Source organism: Oncorhynchus clarkii, chromosome 6 (genome assembly GCF_045791955.1).
Source record: "Oncorhynchus clarkii lewisi isolate Uvic-CL-2024 chromosome 6, UVic_Ocla_1.0, whole genome shotgun sequence".
NCBI classification, from domain to species: Eukaryota; Metazoa; Chordata; class Actinopteri; order Salmoniformes; family Salmonidae; genus Oncorhynchus; species Oncorhynchus clarkii.
The window spans coordinates 53,532,262-53,552,566 of record NC_092152.1 but is presented as its reverse complement, the minus strand read 5'-3'; the positions used below and the strand labels follow the sequence as shown (position 1 = coordinate 53,552,566).

Genomic DNA, 20,305 nt, shown 5'->3' with positions numbered 1-20,305 from the left:
TTAACTAATGACTCCAACCTAAGTGTATGTAAACTTCCGACTTCAACTGTACATGTAGGTAGTTATTAAAGTAACTATGCATAGATAATAACAGAGTAGAAGCGGTGTAAAAGAGGGCGTGGGGGGGGCAATGAAAATAGTCTGGGTAGCTATTTGATTACATGTTCAGGAGTTTTACTGCTTGGGGGTAGAAGCTGTTCAGAAGCCTCTAGGACCTAGACTTGGCGCTCCGGTACCGCTTGCAGTGCAGTAGTAGAGAGAACAGTCTATGACTAGGGTGGCTGGAGTCTTTGACAATTTTTAGGGCCTTCCTCTGACACCACCTGGTGTAGAGGTCCTGGATGGCCCCAGTGATGTACTGGGCTGTAGTGCTTTGTGGTCTGGAGGCCAAGCAGTTGCCATACAAGGCAGTGATGCAACCAGCACTCACCAGTCGATGGTGCAGCTGTAGAACATTTTGAGGATCTGAGAACCCATGCCAAATTTTTTCAGTCTCCTGAGGGGGAATAGGCTTTGTCGTGCCCTCTTGACGACTGTCTTGGTGTGCTTGGACCATTCTAGTTTGTTGGTGATGCGGACACCAAAGAACTTGAAGCTCTCAACCTGCTCCACTACAGCCCCGTCGATGAGAATGGGGGTGTGCTCGGGCCTCCCTTTCCGGTAGTTCACAATCATCTCCTTTGTCTTGATCACGTTGAGGGAGAGGTTGCTGTCCTGGAATCACATGGCCAGGTCTCTGACCTCCTCCCTATAGGTTGTCTCATCGTTGTCGGTGATCAGGCCAACCACTGTTGTGTCATCAGCAAACTTAATGATGGTGTTGGAGTCGTGCCTGGCTGTGTAGTCATGAGTGAACAGGGAGTACAGGAGGGGACTGAGCACGCACCCCTGAGGGGCCCGTGTTGAGGATCAGCGGATGTGTTGTTACCTACCCTTAACACCTGGGGGTGGCCCATCAGGAAGTCCAGGATCCAGTTGCAGAGGGAGGTGTTTAGTCCCAGGGTCCTTCTCTTACGCCTGCTACGTTAGGTTACCAACGCCCTAACAGGCACACTGTCATGGTTCCTCCTGGCACCAGAGGGTGGCAGAGACCGCCTTAGAGACGTATTGTACTCAGGTGTCTTATTATTTCATGATTGTTTCACCTTTAAGAGAGGTGTGTTTTCACTTTCCCTTTGTTAGTTCTTGAATTCAGTTTACCGTATGTTTCCCTAACGTGAGTTGAGTGCTAGTGTTGTTTTTGTTTTTAAGTTTTTTGTATCGTTAGGTTCTCCATTATTCAAGTAAAGCCACTGATTCCTGGTCTGGTTCATTCTCTAAATCATGGGTTCAACTCTTCCCCATCACACGCTCATGTTGCTCCTAATTGACGGTTAGAAATTGCCATAGAAATAAAATTCCGCGTCATGCCATAATTTCCCCCATTTTAAATACGGCTAGATAAAACAATCCACCACAGTTTGTGCTGAGATAAAGATATCTGCTACAAACCACAAAGAGAGAGAAGCCATTTTACTACTGCATGTGCTCATACACTGAAGTTGACCATGCAGTTCAATTTTAACAATGAGCAGGCAATAGCAGTTCTTTAATTTTCTTGCCCAGAGTGAGGCTGTAATTAGCAAATGTGAAGATAATAAGCCAGAATTAGTTTTTACAATTATTTCCAAAAGAAAGTAACACTCAAAGTTACAACAGGAACAAACTGGGGATAAATCAAATAATGGTTGCACTCAAATAAACCAGTCCTCAATAATACCTGTCCGCAACCTGTCCCATGCCTGGCCTAGATAGAAATGACAAGGCTTAAATACCCTTCCTGGGACCCCTCGAAATGCCTCATACCATTAGTAACCAATCATCAATTAGCAGGCTCAAATACAGGCATGAAATCACGAACATATCCAGGCTCTAATCAATACATTTCTACATACATAAACACTTCAATCAATAGTGTAGGACCCTGCACAAAGCATAAATTGATGGGAGTATCATCCCCGCACCACACACCTCCTGGTGCAGCAGGAACAAGGGATTCACCTCTTCATTCAACAAGTTTTACAGGTACATTTGCAAAACAATTCTTTACCTTTAACATAGCAATTACATCACCAAAACATGTGTATTTGAATGGTAACATTGCTAAGTAAAAGGCTGTGTAACACAGTGCTACAAACCAATGGTTGGCACGCCAAAAACCAAATGAATGTTGGTGTCCTCAACAGGCAGCTTCATTAAATAGTACCCGCAAAACACCAGTCTCAACGTCAAAAGTGAAGAGGCGACTATGGGAAGCTGGCCTTCTAGGCAGAGTTGCAAAGAAAAATCCATATCTCAGACTGGCCAATAAAAAGAAAAGATTAAGATGGGCAAAAGAACACAGACACTGGACAGAGGAACTCTGCCTAGAAGGCCAGCATCTCGGAGTCACATCTTCAATGTTGACGTTGAGACGGGTGTTTTGCGGGTACTATTTAACAAAGGTGCCAGTTGAGGACTTATGAGGCGTCTGTTTCTCAAACTAGACACTCTAATGTACTTGTCCTCTTGCTCAGTTGTGCACCGGGGCCTCCCACTCCTCTTTCTATTCTGGTTAGAGCGAGTTTGGGCTGTTCTGTGAAGGGAGTAGTACACAGCGTTGTACGAGATCTTCAGTTTCTTGGCAATTTCTTGCATGGAATAGCCTTCATTTCTCAGAACAAGAATAGACTGGAGAGTTTCAGAAGAAAGTTATTTGTTTCTGGCCATTTTGAGCCTGTAATCGAACCCAAACGCTGATGCTCCAGATACTCAACTAGTCTAAATAAGGCCAGTTTAGCACAGTTTTCAGCTGTGCTAACATAATTGCAAAAGGGTTTTCTAATGATCAATTAGCCTTTTAAAATTATAAACTTGGATTAGCTAACACAACGTGCCATTGGAACACAGGTGTGATGGTTGCTGATCAAATCAAATCGAAGTGTATTTGTCACGTGCGCCTTACAGTGAAATGCTTATGTACAGGCTCTAAACAATAGTGCAAAAAAGGTGTTAGGTGAACAATAGGTAAGTAAAGAAATAAAACAACAATAACAAGACAAGCTGTATACAGTAGCGAGGCTATAAAAGTAGCAAGGCTACATACCAGTTAGTCAGGCTGATTGAGGTAGTATGTACATGTAGATATGGTTAAAGTGACTACGCATATATGATGAACAGAGAGTAGCAGTAGCGTAAAAGAGGGATTGGCGGGTGGTGGGTGGCGGGACACAATGCAGATAGCCCGGGAAGCCAATGTGCGGGAGCACTGGTTGGTCGGCCCAATTGAGGTAGTATGTACATGAATGTATAGTTAAAATGACTATGCATATATGATAAACAGAGAGTAGCAGCAGATTAAAAAGAGTGTTTTGGGGGGTGGCACACAATGCAAATAGTCCGGGTAGCCATTTGATTATCTGTTCAGGAGTCTTATGGCTTGGGGGTAAAAACTGTTGAGAAGCCTTTTTGTCCTAGACTTGGCACTCAGGTACCGCTTGCCATGTGGTGGTAGAGAGAACAGTCTATGACTGGGGTGGCTGGGGTCTTTGACAATTTAGAGGGCCTTCCTCTGACACCGCATAGTGTAGATAATGGGCCTCTGTACGCCTATGTAGATATTCCATAAAATAATCTGCCCTTTCCAGCTACAATAGTCATTTACAACATTAACATTGTCTACACTGCATTTCTGATCAATTTGATGTTATTTTAACGGACAAAAAAATTTGCTTTTCTTTCAAAAACAAGGACATTTCTAAGTGGCTTTTGAACGGTAGTGTAAGTATGTATAGAGATAAATATATTTTTTTATTACACACACAGGTGGTGTTGATTTTTCAGCTTCCACTTTCCTGACTGTATTCCCTGGAGTACATTTGAAGAAAGATACTACACCATACTGTGGTGTAGCATCCTGGACTTGTTCCTCTGGACCCCAAGGGGTGCACATTTAGTTTTTTGCAGTAGTACTACACAGCTGATTCAAATGATCAAAGCTTGATGATTAGTTGATTATTTGAATCAGCTGTGTAGTGCTAGCGCAAAAAACAAAACGTGCACCTCTTGGGGTCACGCTGATTGTAATGAAATAATGGTAAGGTCTGTCTAACTGTCTATTTCTTCCCCCCCCCCCCCCCCCCCTTCCATTTAGGGCACTTTGAAGGGAAACTGTTTTAAAATAGCTTCCTGCTTTGATGGAAAGCTCAGTGGATTTGTGTTGAATTGGGCTGTGTGTCGCAGAAACTCCACACAGACACATCCATCTTCAAGTTACTCCACATAAGCAGGCGCTGTCATTTATCTCATCTGACGTTTTAATGCGCAGAGACGGGCCTAATCCTATTTCAAAGTCCTGTCCAGTCTGGCCGGGGTGGAGGGATCTGAGCCAGAGTGGAATTGAGTCAGACAGAGGCAGTTCCATTGAGGGTGGTGAAATAGGAAGAAATGTTCTCAAATCAATGACGTCATCCACCTCATTTTCAAACGTTTCTATGGGCAGAGCCACCCCTAATGCAGCGTGCCAGAGTAAAGTATTTGAAAGAGTACATTTATAGAGTATAAAAGTCAAGTCAACAAGTATAAGTGTCATTTTATATGTATTTCATTCAAGTTTGCTAATGTTAGCTAGACTTGTAGGCTAGTTCTGTTGTGAGGATAACATTAGTCGTGTCAGATTAAAGATCCGGGCCTTCCACCAAGCCAATAACGATGATAATAAACTATAATAAACTATAGGCGACATAACTATAAACCATTGGTGAGCAGCCACACGAGAAGAAAGTTCATCGTTCTACAGTCCTACACCTGTCAATCAACTGATCAACGCATCCTACTGCACGGTGCCTTTTCATGAGGTCTCTTAACGCACAGATACTGGTTCAGACCATTCAGTGCTTTCAGGGTGTGTTCATTGTCATAGTGCCAATTGCAAATAATACTTCGATGTACATGCAGGCCAAATGAAAAAGAATACAGTACCTTGTATTTAAATTGAGCATATCAACAACAAACGTCATTTAGCCTGCACATCTTTTACAGTATGACGTTGCCTCGTTGCGAGTGATTTCCATTTTTTTCAAATGGTTGACAATTCCTTCGGGTCTTGTTTTTCGACTGTGCTCATCTCTGTATGTCCTGTGCAACTATTAGCAATGCATCAGCGCAACAATGTTATCATAACTGGGCAAAAGTGTTCACACCAACTGCACTCTCCCCTCAACTTTCCCCCGACATGCGTTTTCTTTGGTGTAGGCCTGTTTTAACATTCAGCAATTAGCAAGCGCGAAACTGCTTCTTTCCCGGAATAGGCTATTATGCCTAGTTTAAACAATTATCAAAATAAATGTCCTATAGCTTTTGCAGCCTATAGCTTTTCCAGTGATTTCACGAGCAGAGGAATGGCCTATTGTGGAGAGGCTCGTGTAGTCTACAGCCTGCTGCGCATGGGAACAGCTGGAAGAGAGAGGCTAGTGATGTGTAGCCAAAGTAAGAAGCTAAATATTAGCAGATTATGAATTGGCAGATCTGTAGTGCGTTCCTCCAGGCTGCACTCTGTGGTCCCCGGGTACACAAAGCACCACTATTGATTAGGCCTAGGTTTTTAGACAAGGACATTATTATACCTGGGCTTCAACAAACTCAGTGCGGAATTGACTCATGTTATCAAGTGAATACACAATTATTGTCCATAGGCTGTAAACTACAGTGATTTGCTCCTGTTTTGTTTCATGCCAAAATAACTGCATAGGCCTAGACCTGATTATGCAACCACTTGGATCAGTTTGGGTCTATTCTCGAGGGTTTAGAAGGTCCAGAAAGGTACATTAACAAGCCACTCATTTTGATGTAGGCCTATTTTGTCAGGATGTACCCCAGTGTTAAGATAGACCTACAATAGGAAAATATGGGCTTCTCCTTTCCAACTCCCCGCCCTGTTAATGCTGTAGCCTATTTTACATTCAGCAAGCAAGAGCAAGCATGCATTTCTCCTCCAACATGCTATTAGTAGGCTTAAGAAAATAAGTTGAAGTAAGTGTCCAACAAGCTTTTGTAGTCTGGCTTTTCCTGCTTAAATGCGCAACAGAACAATGAAGACAGACAGGCTTGAGAAGTAGCCTATGGCCTAAATTAGAAGGGTATGCATATTAGCCCATAATTCATGAGCTCAATGTTAAGCTTAATACTGCAGTGAATATATCCAGTCAATTTACAAAGAAAGGAAGTCCCTCACAGTCCCCGGGGACCAGCTCGAAAGGCTACCTTATTGTTTATGTTTTTTGGGGGGGATAAGAAACATATCCTACCTAGGCCACAACAACACAATGTAATGAATAATTGTATTATTGGTTTTCAAGTGAGTTTCACACTGTAGTCTCGACTGTAAGCTGCCATTTGAATAACCGCTCAACCATCTGGCGTTTTGAATGCATATTCATTTCGAGATCACTGCAACTAGCCTGCTTGATTGGGTAACCGTTTGGATTAGTTATGGGGTTTCTCTCCCCAGGGACATCGCGATGTATCAGCTGACAGAAACGTGCTAATGCAGGGATTTCTAGTGGGGGGCTCATGAATATTGAGCGAGCGCAGAGGAAGTTGTGTCCATAGTTTCTGCGTTTGGCTTCCGTGTTTTAAAAGTGTTCGAAAATTAGGTGGATAGCATGTTCATTTTGGCAACAATTTTAGATTCAGTTTTCCTTAGTTTTAGTCTTAAATGCCTAAGTCTTAGTCACATTCTAGTCATTTCATCCATTGTTAGTTTTAGTTATTTTCGGTCGACTAAATCTCTGGACAATTTTAGTCTAGTTTTAGTCACAGCCATTGGTCACATAATCGTGTGATAGAGAGACTAATTAAAAGAGAGAAGGATAGATGCTATATGGCTAAGAACAAGATGCCCTGGGAAAAAATGACAACTATTACAAATTACCTTATATTTAATGGAATCCTTTCATTGGCAGAATTGACATCTTTCAGTCGCACGGTTTGTTTGAACTGATCTGCCCAGCACTCCCACACAGCTCCCAGGCGGTCACTTCAGTCACTCGTCAATCCTTTGAACTGATGCGAAGGCCGGACACTTGACTTGTAACCAACCTCCACTAGAAACAAAAATCATCAAGGACAACAATCACACGAGCCACTGCCTGTTCACCCCGATACCATCCAGAAGGCGAGGTCAGAACAGGTGCATCAAAGCTGGGACCGAGACTCTGAAAAACAGCATCTATCTCAAGGCCATCAGACTGTTAAACAGCCATCACTACCACAGGGAGGCTGCTGCCTACATACAGACTTGAAATCATTGGCAACTTTAATAAATCGTTCACTAGTCACTTTAATAATGCTACTTTAATAATGTTTACATATCTTGCATTACTAATCTCATATGCACATACTGTATTTTATACCATCTATTGCATCCTGCCTATGATGCTCTGTCATTGCTCATCCATATATTGATATGTACACTACCATTCAAAAGTTTGAGGTCACTTAGAAACTGTTGTTTTTGAAAGAAAAGCACATTTTTTGTCCATTAAAATGGATCAGAATTACAGTGTAGACTATTGTAGATGGAAACGGCTGATTTACTTTGGAATATCTACATCGGCGTACAGAGGCCAATTATCAGCAACCATCATTCCTGTGTTCCAATGGCACATTGTGTTAGCTAATCCAAGTTTATAATTTTAAAAAGGCTAAATGATCATTAGAAAACCCTTTTGCAATTATGTTAGCACAGTTGAAAACTGCTGTGCTGAAGCAATAAAACTGGCCTCTTTAGACTAGTTGAGTATCTGGAGCATCATCATTTGTGGGTTCGATTACAGGCTCAAAAAGGGCAAAAACAAATAACTTTTCTGAAACTCTTCAGTCTATTCTTCTACGAAATGAAGGCTATTTCATGCAAGAAATTTCCAGAAACTGAAGATCTCGTACAACGCTGTGTACTACTCCCTTCATAGAACATTGGAAACGGGCTCTAACAAGAATAGAAAGAGTGGGAGGCCCCGGTGCACAACTGAGCAAGAGGACAAGTGCATTAGAGTGTCTAGTTTGAGAAACAAACAACTCACAAGTCCTCAACTGGCAGCTTCATTAAGTAATACCCGCAAAAGACCAGTCTCAACGTCAACAGTGAAGATGTGACTCCGGGATTTTGTATTTCCACTCGTTCAATTTGCGAAGAAAGGAATCTGTGGAAATCTAACCCTAAACATTGTTTCAACCAGTCAAATCACATTCATATTTATTCCTCAGAGATCCTAGAACGTAACCAGACTTCACTATTTCATTAGGGGTGTAGTATGTCCTATAGGACACCAAATTTGGTCAGAGAGCGATGCCTTCATGGCACGCCGATGACGTGGGCGGTCTTCACTTGAATGATGGTAACTTTGTCAAATAAGCACCAATCGGGGTCAAACAAAGCTAGATAACCAATGAGCTGGGCTTTATGGGAACCCAGTATCTGTCGCAAAATGTTGCTGCTAACCTTGTGCGACATCAAGCCTTTCCCTTTCGGACAAAAATTATGGAGAGTTATGAAAACTGGTTGTTTTGCAAATGTTTAACTTATAATATGGCTACTAATACTGGAAAAGCTCAATTTCTTGCAGAAATGTTTTATCTGAATGTAAATGTAGTTTGCTCATTCAAGTTATTCATCTGAAACTTTGCACATACACTGCTGCCATACCATCAGAATTACAATTACCATCAGAATTACAATTACAGCATCTTCTCCAAGGACACATTGATACACCATGATCCATTGGCCGCTAAAGAAATGAGTGCATTGGAACTCATAGTCTATAGGCCAAATGCAGCAGTAGACCATTGATCTTTCACACCGAGGATTGGTAATTAATGAGGGGGAGATTGTTGGAAAGATTTTTTAAATAGCTTACCGTGAGGAACTATAGTTTTAATATATTATCATTCACAATGGATTCCTACATTTCCGCGCAGCAGGCCAGGTATTTCTATGCGTGCTCCCTCAACATTAATCGAGACAGAGAAACCAGACATGCTTATTGCCCACATGTAGCAGGTTGTGAACTCTGCAAACAACGTCTCCACTCCGAGAATGAGAACGGTAAATTACTGTAATTAACACATGCAATAACAGAAATTAAATTAACCACATGACGTGGATTAACGGTACATTTACCGTTGATGACATATATAATGGGGAATTGATCATTCTTTTAAATAAAAGCGCAAACAATTTACACAATGAAACAATGAACGCTCAAGAATTGCGGGGAAACAGCTGAGCCATTCTGGAGAGGGACTCTGCTATATTTTCGCCACCCACCCTTCCCCTTATTCTTGTCTCAAATTTTTTGATGCTTTTCACTAGCAGCTGCAACTCAATCAGCTAGGCCTATTGCCACACGCCCTGCCCAAATTGCAGGCTTCCCAAAGCTTGTGATTTGAAACAAACCACAGCTATGTTTTTAAATAAGATAATGATCCTCTATGGCTAAGTCTCATGGTGAAGCATTTTGAGTGATTATATAAGTAGTAATAACAGTATATAATTGTTTATTTCCATTTAGCCTACTTCCTTATTGGACCCACCACTATGTCATTCTTTATCTGTTCTATTGGTTTTCCTATCCAGAAGCCAAAGGCACAATCCTAGTCATATTAGCAACCCATCCTAGTTGTTGCATCTTTAGATTCCCCATCGTTCTAAGTTTCTAACAGAGATCTTCATGTATGTCACATATGGAACCGCTAGAAGAATGGTGCTTTCCCAGGTGCACGGTATAGAATGGTGTTTTCACCCAAATTGCACTTTGGGAAAATGTTTGGAAATGATGTTCTGTTAAGACTCATTAGCATCATCTAAAATTGTATTTCTGTCATTCTGAGCGTAATTTATGTCATTCTAGCGTGCATAACCTATTTGGACGCCCTAATGGGTTATGCACACAATGTATATGGATTCGGTAAATTTCTCAAATGGAGGATAAATGAAAATCATGTTGTCCAGCACCACATTTTCCTAACGGAAACCCTGGTGTGTGTTCTTGGCTGGCATCAGTCAAAACACCCACCGAGGATGAGGACAGACAGGGGTCCACTCTGCACTCATCCAATTACCTTCCACTCCTTTTTATTCCCCCTTCCATCTGCCTCTACACTTATTACCATGGAGATAGAGAACAGAGAGACAGGGCCCTGCCCAGCCAAATGTTTTAGTCTCACACTCACACACACGCACACAAACAGACACACACACAGGCTCCAAGGAGACAGTGGTTCATTAAATGTGGCTCGGAGTGACAGATAGTCATGGTTGTTTGGCAATAGCTGTCATAACCCTTTATGATTTGACCAGATCCACTCAGTAATCAATGTGAGTAGGGTGGAAGGTGAATGACACTGTGAACCTGTGAATGACACTGTTATTCTCGGACATGAAAGTTGTGACACCTACTAGGGATGCTAGCTAGCCAGCCCGGTAGGCAGACTTGTTACTACTATAGTCAATGACCTTCTCTCTGTATGCCACAGAGTTGTCTGGCATTGACAACGAAACAACTTGGTTATAGGAGAAAGATATCTGCCAACAAAGCTAGCAACAATTCATGCAACAAAGACTCCAAAAGGTTATAGGTCAAACAAATACATACATTATACACAGCTACACATACCACAGAGACGCACACTGAATGTATGTCCAAGGTTACTGCTGACAGAAGTTACTACAGAAGTCCCGTAAGGACGGCAGGGAGGAAAGAAACAAAGAGAGGAGAGAGCTATGAGTCAGAGAGCGAGAATTGAGAGAAGACATACGGAAGGAAAGGGAGAAAAGAGAGACACACAGAGACAGACATACACACATAATAAAAGTACTTACAGTATTCTTATATTTATGGGACGAAAGGACCTCAACCACCCCGACGAGTAGCAAGAGGCTAAGCTAACTTGCTAGAGATAAGCAAAAAGAGCCCGCAGATAGTAGTAAAGGATCCCCTCTGAGCGGCTATAAAAACAGGGGCAGCCAACTTTTTGGGGCTATTCTGAGCCCTCTCCCTCAGTCATACAGTGACGTACCATTCCTTGGGGCCCCTGACACACACACACACACACACACACACATTATATCCAGGTTATGATGCAGGAGATGAGGCCCCAGCACTAGCCAACTCCACTGAAAATAGCCTAGCTACAATTAGCCTGCTGTTGCCCCACAGCACAAAATAAATACATCAGTAAGAATGAGCATTGATTCTAACTCGAGCATGCATGGTGGCTAGCTTTGGGGAAATCGCATGCAGGCGAATGGGTCATATAAACATGGCTGGTGAATCTATAGAAGGACTGTCATACAGTAGCTCTAGCCCTCTAATTGAGCTGACCGAATTACTGATAATGATATGACCACTGGAGATTAGACACTTCCTGATCCACTTTTGAAAGGGGAGCATTAGGCCAAAAGACTGGTTGATAGTGTTTCAATTGATAAGTGATCCAATTTACACAATTCAGCACTGTACAGAGAACAATCTCAAATAAGGGATGGTAGAAACAACAACAACCAGGAATGTATTGGAAAAAAACATTCCCTGCAAATGTGGTTTGACCCTATATACTGTAAATAACACAGACAGAACTTTGGAACATTTAACACACGGACACAGACGCACAGGCACGCACACAGGCACGCACACAGCCACGCATACAGGCACGTACACCCTCACCCACAGAGCGAGGCAGGGGGGACTACAGATGCAATCTGCTGTTAATGTGAAACCCATTAAACATGGGACATATTAGGAATTGAAATATTCCCCAGGGATCTCCTCGCCATCCTCCAACATGACATTACCGTACTGAGAGAGAGAAAGCAGCTGAGGCTTAAAACACTTGACAAGCAGAGGAAAGAACACCCCCCCACCCCCATATCCTAGATAGAGGATACTCCAGGACAAATTGAAAGTTGAAAGAACACGCCATCCCTCTCTTCCACTGTAAACATGTCTTTATAATGTATTTCTACAGCCCCTGGCTGGTTTATCCGAAAGCTAGAGAAGATTAAATGAGGTATGAGTAAGCCTGTATGTGATAGGACTTGATTAAACTGAGTTTCCATTAACTGGAATACAGAGTAGGAGAACGAGGGGACTCCGACGCAGGCTCATGAACACGCACTAATGTACGTGCGTACATGCGTGCGCACACAAACACACACACACACACACACTGAAAGAGATAAGTCACTGACCATTCAAATCTTCACTCTGATCACAGCAGAGATCTAGTCTCTTAACAACTTTGCTGGACAATATGGAAATATATTTTCCATCCCTCCAAACGGAATGACGTTATTGTGTTGAGGGTCGTCCTCATTTGCACTTTAAAGCCTGGCCACAATATGACCCTCAAATTGAAAATAGGACATCTCGTCAAAATGATAATGTTGTCCGCCCACTCATTATGATAAACAATGCCAGTTTGAATGAAATAATGTTTCCTTCAACCTGCTCTCATTCACCATTCTGGTCAGTGACATGCTAAAACTAGAGCAGCCATGGTAGTCTGTTTCCCAGAAGTCATATGTGAAGTAAACTCATCAACAGACACTGTTGGAGACTGATAAATATTGTTATGCTTGTGCTTAACCATTACTGCTTATGTGCATGCTTAACCCGTACCATCAAATAGCCTATACAAAATAGCCTATACAAATTGTTTATAAGCAAAAATATTCCCCATTGAGGAATGAGAAATACACCGTTCCTGATCGAAAGTAATCTCATCTAACATGATGAAAAACAAATGAATAAAACACGAGTTCTGCCAGTGCTGGCCAATGACGTCAAATGATTTATTTTTCTTCTCACATGTGGCGAATACAACAGGTGTAGACCTTACAGTGAAATGCTTGCTTACAAGCCCTTAACCAACAACACTTAAAGAAAAACAAGTGTTAAGCAAAAAATGGAGAAGTAACAAATAGGAAATAAAAGTAACAATTAATTAAACGGCAGCAGTGAAATAACAATACCGAGGCTATATACAGGTGGTACCGTTACAGAGTCAATGTGGAGGCTATATACAGGTGGTACCGTTACAGAGTCAATGTGGAGGCTATATACAGGTGGTACCGTTACAGAGTCAATGTGGAGGCTATATACAGGTGGTACTGTTACAGAGTCAATGTGAAGGCTATATACAGGTGGTACCGTTACAGAGTCAATGTGAAGGCTATATACAGGTGGTACCGTTACAGAGTCAATGTGGAGGCTATATACAGGTGGTACCGTTACAGAGTCAATGTGAAGGCTATATACAGGTGGTACCGTTACAGAGTCAATGTGAAGGCTATATACAGGTGGTACCGTTACAGAGTCAATGTGGAGGCTATATACAGGTGGTACCGTTACAGAGTCAATGTGAAGGCTATATACAGGTGGTACCGTTACAGAGTCAATGTGAAGGCTATATACATGTGGTACCGTTACAGAGTCAATGTGGAGGCTATATACAGGTGGTACCGTTACAGAGTCAATGTGGAGGCTATATACAGGTGGTACCATTACAGAGTCAATGTGGAGGCTATATACAGGTGGTACCGTTACAGAGTCAATGTGGAGGCTATATACAGGTGGTACCGTTACAGAGTCAATGTGGAGGCTATATACAGGTGGTACCGTTACAGAGTCAATGTGAAGGCTATATACAGGTGGTACCGTTACAGAGTCAATGTGAAGGCTATATACAGGTGGTACCGTTACAGAGTCAATGTGGAGGCTATATACAGGTGGTACCGTTACAGAGTCAATGTGAAGGCTATATACAGGTGGTACCGTTACAGAGTCAATGTGGAGGCTATATACAGGTGGTACCGTTACAGAGTCAATGTGGAGGCTATATACAGGTGGTACCGTTACAGAGTCAATGTGGAGGCTATATACAGGTGGTACCGTTACAGAGTCAATGTGGAGGCTATATACAGGTGGTACCGTTACAGAGTCAATGTGGAGGCTATATACAGGTGGTACCGTTACAGAGTCAATGTGCGGGGGCACCAGTTAGTCGAGGCAATTGAGGTAATACGTACATGTAGGTAAAATTATTAAAGTGACTATGCACAGCTAATAATCAGAGAGTAGCAGCAGTGTAAAAGAGGGGGCTGGGTAGCCCTTTGATTAGCTGTTCAGGAGTCTTATGGCTTGGGGGTAGAAGCTGTTAAGAAGCCTTTTGGACCTAGACTTGGTGCTCCAGAACCGCTTGCCGTGTGGTAGTAGAGAGAACAGGATGGCTGGAGTCTTTGATAATTTTTAGGGCCTTCCTCTATCACCGCCTGGAATAGAGGTCCTGGATGGCAGGAAGCTTGGCCAAAGCGATGTACCCTCTGTAGTGCCTTGCGGTCGGAGGCCGAGCAGTTGCCATACCAGGCAGTAATCAAACCAGTCAGGGTGTGCCCTCTTCACGACTGTCTTGGTGTGCTTGGACCATTCTAGTTTGTTGGTGATGTAGACACCAAGGAACTTGAAGCTCTCAACCTGCTCCACTACAGTCCCGTTGATGAGGATGGGAGCATGCTCGGTCCTCCTTTTCTTGTAGTCCACAATCATCTCCTTTGTCTTGATCACATTGAGGGAGAGGTTGTTGTCCTGGCACCACATGACCTCCTCCCTATAAGCTGTCTCGTCATTGTCAGGTATCAGGCCTATATCTGTTTTGTCATATGCAAACTTAATGATGGTGTTGGAGTCGTGCCTGGCCGTGCAGTCATGAGTGAACAGGGAGTACAGGAGGGGACTGAGCATGCACCCCTGAGTGGCCCCCGTGTTGAGGATCAGCGTGGCGGATGTGCGGTTACCTACCCTTACCACCTGGGGGTTGCCCGTCAGGAAGTCCAGGATCCAGTTGCAGACAGAGGTGTTTAGTCCCAGGGTCTTTAGCTTAGTGATGAGCTTTGAGGGCACCATGGTGTTGAACGCTGAGCTGTAGTCAATCAAAAGCATTCTCACATACGTAGGTGTTCCTTTTGTCCAGGTGGGAAAGAGAAGTGTGGAGTGCAATGGAGATTGCATCATCTGTGGATCTGTTGGGGTGGTATGCAAATGATGGTGGGTCTAGGGTTTCTGGCATAATGGTGTTGATGTGGGCCATGACCAGGCTTTCAAAGCACTTCATGGCTACATACGTGAGTGCTACGGATCGGTAGTCATTTAGGCAGATTACCTTAGTGTTCTTGGGCACATGGACTATGGTGGTATGCTTGAAACATGTTGCTATTACAGACAGACAGGGAGAGGATGAAAATGTCAGTAAAAACACTTGCCAGTTGGCCAGCTCATGCTCGGAGTACACATCCTGGTAATCCGTCTGGCCCTGCGGCCTTGTGAATGTTGACCTGTTTAAAGGTCTTACTCACATCGGCTGCGGAGAGCGTGATCACACAGTCTTCGGGAAACAGCTGGTGCTCTCCTGCATGTTTCAGTGTTACTTGCCTCGAAGCGAGCATAAAAGTAATTTAGCGTGTGGTAGTGTTGTGTCACTGGGCAGCTCTCGGCTGTGCTTCCCTTTGTAGGCTGTGCTTCCCTTTGTAGTTTGTAAGCTCTGCCACATCCACCGAGCGTTGGAGCCAGTGTAGTGCGATTTAATCTTAGTCCTGTATTGACACTTTGCCTGATTGATGGTCAGTCGGAGGGTATGGAGGGATTTCTTATAAGCTTCCGGATTAGAGTCCCACTCCTTGAAAGCGGCAGCTCTACCCTTTAGCTCAGTGCGGATGTTGCCAGTAATCCATGGCTTCTGGTTGGGGTATGTACGTACAGTCACTGTGGGGACGACGTCATCAATGCACTTATTGATGATGAAGCCAGTGACTGATGTGGTGTACTCCTCAATGCCATGGGAAGAACATAGTCCAGTCTGTGCTAGCAAAACAGTCATGTAGCTTAGCATCTGTTTAATCTGAACCCTTTTTTATTGAATAAGTCACTAATGCTTCCTGCTTTAATTGTTGCTTGTAAGCAGGAATCAAGAGGATAGAGTTATGGTCAGATTTGCCAAATGGAGGACAAGGGAGAGCTTTGTACATGTCTCTGTGTGTGGTGGTCTAGAGTTTTTTTTCCCCTCTGGTTGGAGATTTTGTAAAATGTTTTTACGTTTCCCTGCATTAAAGTCCCCGGCCACTAGGAGCTCCGCCTCTGGAAGAGCGTTTTCCTGTTTGCTTATGGCCGTATACAGCTCATTAAGTGTGGTCTTAGTTCCAGCATCTTTCTGTGGTGGTATATAGACAGCTATGAAAATACAAATTAAAACACTCTCTAGGTAGATAGTGTGGTCTACAGCTTATCAAGAGATAATCTACCTCAGGCGAGCAAAACCTTGAGACTTTCTTAAATATCGTGCACCAGCTGTTGTTCACAAATATACATAGACGCCACCCCTTGTCTTACCAGAGGCTGCTGTTCTATCTTGCCGATACAGTGTAAAACCCGCCAGCTGTATGTTCTTCATGTCGTCGTTCAGCCACGACATGGTGATACATAAGTTTTTAATGTTAAATTTGGTTCGTAGGTCATCGATTTTATTTTCCAATGATTGCACGTTGACCAATAGGACAGATGGCAGTGGGGGTTTACTCGCTCGCCTACAAATTCTCAGATGGCAGCCTGACCTCTGTCCCCTTCGTGTCGTCCTTCTCTTCACGCAAATGATGGAGATTTGGGCCTGTTCCTGTAGAAGCAGTATATCCGTCACGTCGGACTCGCTAAAGGAAAAAGCTTCTTCCAGCTCGTGGTGAGTAATTGCTGTGCTGATGTCCAGGAGTTATTTTCAGTCATTAGAGATGGTAGCAGCATCATTATGTAAAAAAAAAAGTTACAAACAAAGCAACAACAAAAAACGAACAAAATAACACGGTTAGGAGCGCGTAAAACGTCAGCCATCCTCTACGGGCCATTTTTCAAGTCACTGGTGCAGTTCCAGTACGTCATAGCAATAGCTCTGCTGCCCTTCAACACAAATAGCTAGCTGCCCTCTCACACTCCCCTCAAGCAAACCTTACTGTCTAAGGTGGGAGAAAGACCGAGAGAGACACAGAGCGCGAGGCAAGAGACAGAAGGAGAGGACAGACAAAGAGTGGGGGGGGGGGGGGGGGGTGGAGAGAAGACGGAGAGCGAGACACTGTAGATAGAGAGAAAGTGAGAGAAACCTCTCTCCAACATCTCTTCTGATACATGAAGTGGAACGACATTTATTGGATATTTCAAACTTTTTTAACAAATCAAAAACTGAAAAATTGGGCGTGCAAAATTATTCAGCCCCCTTAAGTTAATACTTTGTAGCGCCACCTTTTGCTGCGATTACAGCTGTAAGTCGCTTGGGGTATGTCTCTATCAGTTTTGCACATCGAGAGACTGAAATGTTTTCCCATTCCTCCTTGCAAAACAGCTTGAGCTCAGTGAGGTTGGATGGAGAGCATTTGTGAACAGCAGTTTTCAGTTCTTTCCACAGATTCTCGATTGGATTCAGGTCTGGACTTTGACTTGGCCATTCTAACACCTGGATATGTTTATTTTTGAACCATTCCATTGTAGATTTTGCTTTATGTTTTGGTCTTGTTGGAAGACAAATCTCCGTCCCAGTCTCAGGTCTTTTGCAGACTCCATCAGGTTTTCTTCCAGAATGGTCCTGTATTTGGCTCCATCCATCTTCCCAACAATTTTAACCATCTTCCCTGTCCCTGCTGAAGAAAAGCAGGCCCAAACCATGATGCTGCCACCACCATGTTTGACAGTGGGGATGGTGTGTTCAGGGTGATGAGCTGTGTTGCTTTTATGCCAAACATAACGTTTTGCATTGTTGCCAAAAAGTTACATTTTGGTTTCATCTGACCAGAGCACCTTCTTCCACATGTTTGGTGTGTCTCCCAGGTGGCTTGTGGCAAACTTTAAAAAACAATTTTTATGGATATGTTTAAGAAATGGCTTTCTTCTTGCCACTCTTCCATAAAGGCCAGATTTGTGCAATATACGACTGATTGTTGTCCTATGGACAGAGTCTCCCACCTCAGCTGTAGATCTCTGCAGTTCATCCAGAGTGATCATGGGCCTCTTGGCTGCATCTCTGATCAGTCTTCTCCTTGTATGAGCTGAAGGTTTAGAGGGACGGCCAGGTCTTGGTAGATTTGCAGTGGTCTGATACTCCTTCCATTTCAATATTATCGCTTGCACAGTGCTCCTTCGGATGTTTAAAGCTTGGGAAATCTTTTTGTATCCAAATCCGGCTTTAAACTTCTTCACAACAGTATCTCGGACCTGCCTGGTGTGTTCCTTGTTCTTCATGATGCTCTCTGCGCTTTTAACTGACCTCTGAGACTATCACAGTGCAGGTGCATTTATACGGAGACTTGATTACACACAGGTGGATTGTATTTATCATCATTAGTCATTTAGGTCAACATTGGATCATTCAAGGGGCTGAATAATTTTGCACGCCCAATTTTTCAGTTTTTGAATTGTTAAAAAAGTGAAATATCCAATAAATGTCGTTCCACTTCATGATTGTGTCCCACTTGTTGTTGATTCTTCATAAAAAAATACAGTTTTATATCTTTATGTTTGAAGCCTGAAATGTGGCAAAAGGTCGCAAAGTTCAAGGGGGCCAAATACTTTCGCAAGGCACTGTATATCATTTGATTTAATTGCCTGAGAGGGGTGGCGATGCATCTGTTTTTCGATGGTCGACAGCCTCCGGATGGTGATGGCCCCAGCCATGTTCAAAGACAATGTATTTAATTACCACGCCACACAATATCTGCCCTCCCCAGCAGGATCGCACAGGGGTCAGCAAGGAGCAGTAGCTATAGCCGCACCAAATGTGATTCAGTGTTTTCTGTTCATTATAATGAGGACAAATTGGGGTGTAAGTGCCTCGGCTGAGCTGGGAGAGTTGGGCATCTAATGCTATGTCCTGTGCGGTCACTAAGCAGTCTCAAACAGAAGCAACAATACAGGGGTATGTAATTAAGGGTGATCGCATAATTGTTGAATGATGACGCACACAGGAAACACACACACAAATAAAGGAATTATAATACACAAGTGCACGTGCCTATGCGCGCACGCACACACACACACACACAATCCTAACCATTAGGTAGGGGAGAGAAACTGAAACCGTAACTAACCTAAAGCTCTGCACACAGAGAATGAGGACCACAATGAAAATAAGCCTACAGGCTTTGTGTTTTTATACTTGATAAAAAAACATTTATGTACGCAATGTTGTCTCCGGCCGGAGAAGCCTACTACTTTTTATTATCCAATAAATAATACTGCATTTTAATTCCATGGCTCTACCAAGGTATTTTATATAGCAATTCATACTACTCGAGCAATGTATGAAAGAAAGTGAATGACTGCACAGGATGACCACTTCACCCATAGAGTTTAAATAAACACCTCCAATGCACCTCCTTTCATACATTTTTAAGTTTTCATATAGGATGCATATCAGTATTTCGATCAATTAAGGGGCTTTTGGAGAGCATTTAAGACAGGGCACCAAACAATAGCTATTGCTATTAAGACCTAACTAGTCCCCAATCACCAAGTATCGCCAAATGTGGAGAGAGTGTACATTATGAACTAGCCACTAATTAGCACTGAACACATGTGAGCGCCAATTCAGTGCAGGCTAATGGCTAATTAGCTGCTAACACATTGCATTAGCCATAGAACGCTACCGTTAATTAGCTATGGCTAACCATTTATTTAAATTCTATAGCGCATCGCTCCTATTCTCCTGTTCTAGAATGGGATAGAAATCCCTACTTTCTCCTTTAGAACGCACTCATGCTATATGGCAGACCGCGCCGAATACCAGCTATTGTTTGTCCACAGACCTAAGTGTTCCCAAAATCGGTTTATGAGCAGTAATCTGCAGTAATTATGAGCAGTAATCTGGGATTTGGTGGGAAAGACGTGAAAGAGGTCCCTCCCAGTCTACTGCAACACAGCTGTCACAGTCACCCCCACCTAAAGATGTTTTAGTATAGTGCAGATGAAGGGGAAAAGTGACTGAAGAGACCACTGGCGAGAGAGTAGTGATATTTCTGTGTTAGCTCATTAAGGTGTTACGTGGCGTCAGCTAAACACAAGGAAATTAACTGGATAGAGAGAAGAGGGGAAGAGAAGAGGAAGAAAGAGGGAGGAGGGGAGGAAAAGGAGGAGGTTTTTGAAACACAGGTGAGGTCAATAAAAGGAGAGAGGGGTGATTAGTAGGAGGAGAGAGAGAGAGA

General features: G+C 43.1%; 1 protein-coding gene across 3 annotated transcripts in view; it reads right to left on the bottom strand.

The window, feature by feature from the left end:
* The window catches only part of LOC139411287 (xylosyl- and glucuronyltransferase LARGE2s), a 152,075-nt gene extending 141,059 nt beyond the window's left edge, over positions 1-11,016 (bottom strand). Inside the window, exon 1 of one of the 3 annotated variants that reach the window (XM_071157378.1) lies at positions 10,898-11,016. The gene's annotated coding sequence lies outside the window, so the exon portion shown is untranslated. The remainder of the gene's footprint in view (positions 1-10,897) is intronic. The other 2 variants (XM_071157380.1, XM_071157381.1) reach the window with 2 other exon arrangements.
* Between the last annotated feature and the right edge of the window lie 9,289 nt (positions 11,017-20,305).